Raw genomic sequence first — 6,240 nt, 5'->3', positions numbered from 1 at the left:
GCTAAAGACTAGAAAAATTTATTCACACAGGGAATAAATATACATAATTTTCCAAAAAAAAACAAAATACGGATTGTACCGATAAATAATTTTATCTTTGATCATATGAATAAGATTCTTTATTACTCTCGTAAATGAATTTTATTTCCACTACGATAAATTTACTTAAAAAATAATTGTCTTCTTGAAAAAAAATATCTGTTACATTTAAACTAATATAAAAAAATTATTACCAAGTCATAAAGAATAAATATTTTGATTTGTGTCTGTTTTAATAGTATTTGAATATTTCGTGTCTTGGAAACTTTCAGTTTGAATCCATGAATTGCCGCTACAGTGACGGTGTGTCCAGACTATTATTATATAGGAACTCTTTTTATTATTGAGTGTATATGTACACACGTCCTTCGATCAGGTACATGACTATTTAGGTCCATTATAGAAATTCTACGATTTATTGCATTGATGCGCACTCTATTGACACTTTATTGACTCTCGATACCAATAGCGACGAGATACTATTAAAGCCAATTGATCTTATGAAAGTTCGCATGAAAAAATTTAAGTAATTAGAAGTAAAAAACTGATAATATAGTATAAATTTTATGATTTATTAGTATCGTAATGTTTCGTAAATATGTATATAAAGGGTGTCCCAAAATTAACATTTATATTTAAAAAAATTAATACTCAATTTTTATTTAAAACTACAATTTTAATGTTATCATCCGAGCTTGATTATCAATCGAAATAATAACTGTAGAAAAAAAAATTGTATTTTGTGGCAATATATATTATAATATTAAAGTATTATAAGTATACATACTTATTTACAAAGCAGTTATATAATAAAAAATTATAGATTTAATAATGTATTATCAATTGTTGATAATGTCAATGCTCTTCAATTATTTTCGAGCTCTCGGAATATCTATTTAAGGCCTTGGTACATACAAAAATTTAAAACTTAAGCAGTAAGGAAATCAACATGTTGAATTCGCTACTGCTTACGTTATGATCTGTATTGTGATTGGTTGATTTCGACTTACTGCTTAAATTTTAAGTTTTTTTTTATGCGCCATGGCTGTTAGAATGCATTCCATTTGATGCTCGCAAGCAACTATGGGGAGAAAACGTGTTTCTTCTGTTTAGCGCCATCTACAAAATTATAGCTATAGCTAGGAAATTACAAACTTCTAACGATAAGTCATCCATATTGTCGATACCCACTGGTACCAATTGATACGAATATAAAAATTAAATGAAATAGAAATTCTAAACTGTTTAGTATCTCTATTCTACCCTAATTCTGATCTGCACCTCTAATCTCTACTGTCCGCATGATCCGTATCAATTGCGGTATCAGTGAGTATCGATAATATGGATGATGAAAAGTTGATTTCCCTATAGCTAAATGTGTAAATGGCGTTATAAATCACGTTAAACGGATAAAAACAAGTTTCCTCCCCCTGATTAAATGATTATGAGATATTTTCAGCTGGGAAGAACCCAGTTTAATTGCCTAAAAATCGTTTGCCTACATTTATTATTGCCTACAACTCGATTGCCCATTCTTTGCTTTACAAACACAAATTCTCTGTTTTAAAACATAAATTTTTTGCTTTGAAGACACAAATTATTTTGTTATATAATTTAAATACTTGTAAGCACGATCGATTTGTAGACAATAATACGTGTGTATAACGTTCATTTCTTAATTTTGCATATATTTATACGCAAAAGTGCGTGTAAGCAATCGAATAGTAGGCAAATGAAATGTGTGAGTATAGTGCTGTAGGCAAAAGGAGCTCTTTCTTTTAGCTACATTTAATAATAAAAGCAATTCATATTAAGTTTCATTATGTTATAATTTTTACCTACTAACAATGTAAATGTTCGTTCTGCTTTATCTACTGTTGGAAAGTTCTATCTAACCGGAAACTTCTTTATGCTTTAATGATAAAAGTCATTTTATAATATCTATATATAAATGTTTTATTTCACTTTCTTTTGCTTTACTTAACACTTCTATACATATTTCATGTTATAAAAAGAGATTAATATCAAGTTAAGTATCTTTAATCGAGGATAAAGACTACTACATTCTTGACCCTCGGTGAAAGGCAATCGTATGCAGTTGTCCTTATCCATTACCTTCTATAATATACCTTTATTAGAAATTTCATGTTCTTGTTATATATTTTCCTGCTTCAACATTATTCAATGTGGCAAACATTCTAAACCGTCGCGTAAACGCGTAAAACATGCTGGTTAAATCTTTTTTTTTCTGCAGAAGACGAAACGCATCACTGATCACTATCATTAAGGAATTTCTTCGATCGCCGAAGGCTACCGCGTATCCTTCGCTCGTGAAATCGAAGGAACGGTGAATGGATACCTACGATGCATTGCTTGCATACCTGCGATATTACGGTGCGTGCGGTCGCATTGTTGAGTTGCAAACAGAAGTCTATAATAGATCGGTGGCAGTTAATTAGATTTCGGGATTAATTAGCAGTCGGACCTTATAATTACTCATCTTATAATTATTCAAATATTTATGTGTTAACATTCAAGATAACCGAAGAAATAAGAATAAAAAATAAGAATAAAAAGGGAATGAGATCAGTACTAGCGTTTATGACTTTATCCTTGTAACAAATAATTATCGCAATTGCATTTTTTTATCCACTATATGGATTCGGATCCACAAAATTTAAGTTTAGCAATTATAACAATTAACATTTAAAATCGAGGCATTCTTTCATTAATTTAAATTTGTTGTCATGGACCTTTTATATATTAAAGAGAATTTTAACGATAATTGAAATGTGATATTCTAAATAAATATATAAATAATGTTACATTCTGTTACTGTAGTAATAAAATTAGTGGAACGCATGTCCCATTACCCATTTCCCCCATTCCCATCACGTCCATGGCAAGGTGAACTTGGTTTAATTTACACGTGATCAGGAATGTCTGTAAAAATAACGGCATCATTACTTGCTCTTTACATACATTCGCTAGATAGAAGTTAGCTAAATCAAGAATAAATAGGTACATACCTCGCGCGAGATAATAAAATAAAGTGAAACATGCGAAAGCCGCAAAAGTGAAAAAAAAAAACAATTCCGTTTCAACTCGTTAATATAGCGGGATTCAAAAGGCAAAGCGCTGCTTTTGATAGTCCATTTTTACTTATTTTCCTATTGATGTGAATACAGTTTTCGCTATCATAAATAGCGCAAGAATATGACGTGGAAAGACCGATATACAATATTTTGTATTACTTTGCATATCTTTATATCATATTAAGAAAAAAGTACTTAAGGATTTACTTGTAAATTTGTATAATGTTTATTTCACTGAAATAAAATCTTATTTAAATATGGCAAAATAAAATTTTATTCCTAATAAATAAACCTACAAATCTATTTTATTTCTTTTTATATAATAGTTATTGATATATTTTGCAAAAACATTTTGACATTACAGTCAATTTTTTTATAACCAATAAATTATCGAAAAAAAGACATCACATGTAGCATTTACTCCGACTTTTTTTTTCAATGTATTACTTTAATTATATAATAGCAATTGTATTAATGAAAAGATACAACTTTATTATATTTTTTGTTTCTAATCAATAAAAAAATTTAATATTTTTATTTCGTTTTTATTCAGTACTTCTTCCAGACTTCAGTCAGAAAAAAGTCAGACTTCAGTCAGAGAAAGTTTTTTTCTATCTCACATTATAACCTTTCATTATCGAATCTTTTCTTTGTTCCGATTGCCAGAAATTTCTGCAGTTTCGTTGATGCGTTATCAAAACCTGATTATTATCACGAAAGTGACGGTAAAGTTACGGAAGTCTTTAGAAAGGATTCCCTCTCCCCCTTATCACGCTTTGAGGACAACGGCCTCTGGATTAGATGACCTCTATAGAGGGATTCTGATGGCCGCGCGCCCAACGCGAATCCTATCCTATTCACGTACGATTGTATTTCGGAAACGCACGAAGGTAAAGAGGGAAAACGCACATCTGCACGCACGTGCAACGTGGCGCGCACGCAATGTAACATGCGCAGATTTGAATGCAGTCGCGTACTTCGAAGAATCCTTACTGGACCACGAAACGTGAGAGCTCTCGCACCCACTTCCTTACTGAACACGTTTGTCCACGAATAAATTAACATTCATTATACACACATCACGTTTCATGCGCAAGCATTATACACGGGCCCCTATAGTTCATTACTCATATTTATGAAACGTGAAATAAACTCCATATGCAAAAGCATAACGAAGAAAATCAAAAGTCCAAAGTGTATGTACTCCCTCCGCCGAATATTTTGTAATTTTCAGTTAATCTTAGATGGAATTAAATGAAGCACAAGATTTCGAGACTGATATAGGTACGTCGCTGTCCCGTCTGCAATTTACAGGACGTTTCAAATGTCGAAGCGCGCACCAATCGCGGTACACACCAAGTCTTTTTCTTATAGTTGAACAATATATACATATTTAATATTTGGTTAAAGTGAGAAAAAAATTGTAATACGGTCTAGCGCAGGAATAAAAAAATAGACCTCAGGTAATCGGTCGCTCCAAAGATCTTTTTTGTATTCTGATTCTGTAACTCTTAAAACAACAGTTTAGTATCGTTATATTGTTGTTACGCAGATATATATGATAAAAAAGCTATGTAGCGACAACTTAACGATGCCAAATTATCATTGGGAATTACAGAATTGGGATATAGGTCCCTGGATCCACCTGTAATTTGCAACCTAGCTGAGACCGTGTGCGTAACGGTACATACAAACACGGCATACGGTGGCTCCTCATGGTGGCGGCGCAAGTTACCTTCCTCTTAGGCGAGGTCGAGCGGCCACATACCACGATCCAGAATCGCGTCGTGGAAGCCAGTCGTTGCTCGATCGTCCGCGACGCTTGGATAGAAAAAAATCTCAAGATCGCGACGACGAGGCGAGCCCGCGGTTCGCGCGCAGTTTCGAAGCCGTACCCCGAAATAACGTGCGCGGATCCGTCTCGCTGGATCGCTGTTACATACTCACATTCCTTCCGGAGCCGCGTGGATCCTCGTGGAATTTCAGTCACGTCGCTCGATCGAAAACTCGTTTCGAAGCCTCCTTCCGATCGGTTTCTCCAACTGGTCTGTGCTACTGGTCCTGCTTCTGTCAAAGAGCACGGCGCAACACATTCAGAGGTGAGTTCTTGATCGCGGCAAGTGATCTGAGAAAACAGCTTCGCGATCGGCGTCGTCATGATCGATCTCTCTCGCGCGTAAGCGGTATCGGAGATACCGCGCCGGAGACATCGATGCTTGTCGCGGCGATATCGTCGCTCGCAGACGATACGTGTCCTACGCATCGCATCATCGCAGTCATAATCGATATATCGTTATGACACGAGATTGATTCATCTTTAAATCTAGCTTCTATTAGTTAATTATATTTTTCGTAAAGTTTGTTTTCGCGTTATGTTGAATCAACGACAATGCTTCGATACCATCTGGAAATTTAAACATTGTTAAAAGCAGCAATGTACCTCTAATGTAACACAGAAATACATATTTACAAATATGTATTTTGTTATATTATTAAAAAATATGATGTATCAATAATAAGATAAGTAAAGAAGATTACATACGTATATACAGTGGAGGATTATCTGTAATTTTCTAAATAGTACAAATATTTCGAAGAGATGCTAATAAATTAAAAAGAAATTAAATTTTTGATATTGTCTTTTTCTTCACAATATGAATTAAACTTAGTTGAAAGAACGATGTTTGTAGTGATAATCAAACGTATAAATAATAATAATCGTATTTTTTAAATGAAAACCTCTTCTAATTCTAATCTTCACGAATAAATTGACTGCTAGATACATTTTCAATCTTTGTTCAATTATTGTACGGGAATTAACTTATATTAAATAATAGAATCCGAAATCGAGACATAAGACGTCTTAAAACATTTTTGTAAGAACTATCTAAAATGGTTATCTAAAAGACATTTTATGTCTCAAATTTAGACTTTGTATTGTCTGGAAAAAGTTTTATCTGCTAGAAAGAGAATCGTCAATGGAAGAATTATTGTTTTAAATACCTGTCCCCAGGTGCATCGAATTGGGTATTATATTTTGGAAAAAGAGAATGTAGAATTCAGATATATCTAGTCCAATGTGGTGTACGTGCAGTGTGTGTGTATA

The 6,240-nt window shown here is 33.2% G+C and overlaps 1 protein-coding gene across 3 annotated transcripts in view; it reads left to right on the top strand.

The window, feature by feature from the left end:
• Window positions 1–4,922: 4,922 nt before the first annotated feature.
• The window catches only part of LOC108753526 (unconventional myosin-XV), a 50,629-nt gene continuing 49,311 nt past the window's right edge, over window positions 4,923–6,240 (top strand). For 2 of the 3 annotated variants that reach the window (XM_018495191.1, XM_018495170.1), the window contains exon 1: window positions 4,923–5,233. The gene's annotated coding sequence lies outside the window, so the exon portion shown is untranslated. Of the gene's footprint in view, window positions 5,234–6,137; window positions 6,162–6,240 lie in introns of those variants that run through there. The other variant, XM_018495180.1, reaches the window with a different exon arrangement.

The sequence above is a fragment of the Trachymyrmex septentrionalis genome, unplaced genomic scaffold (genome assembly GCF_001594115.1).
Source record: "Trachymyrmex septentrionalis isolate Tsep2-gDNA-1 unplaced genomic scaffold, Tsep1.0 scaffold114, whole genome shotgun sequence".
NCBI lineage: Eukaryota > Metazoa > Arthropoda > Insecta > Hymenoptera > Formicidae > Trachymyrmex > Trachymyrmex septentrionalis.
The sequence above is the reverse complement of the archived record's forward strand: the minus strand, read 5'-3'. Positions and strand labels throughout refer to the sequence as shown.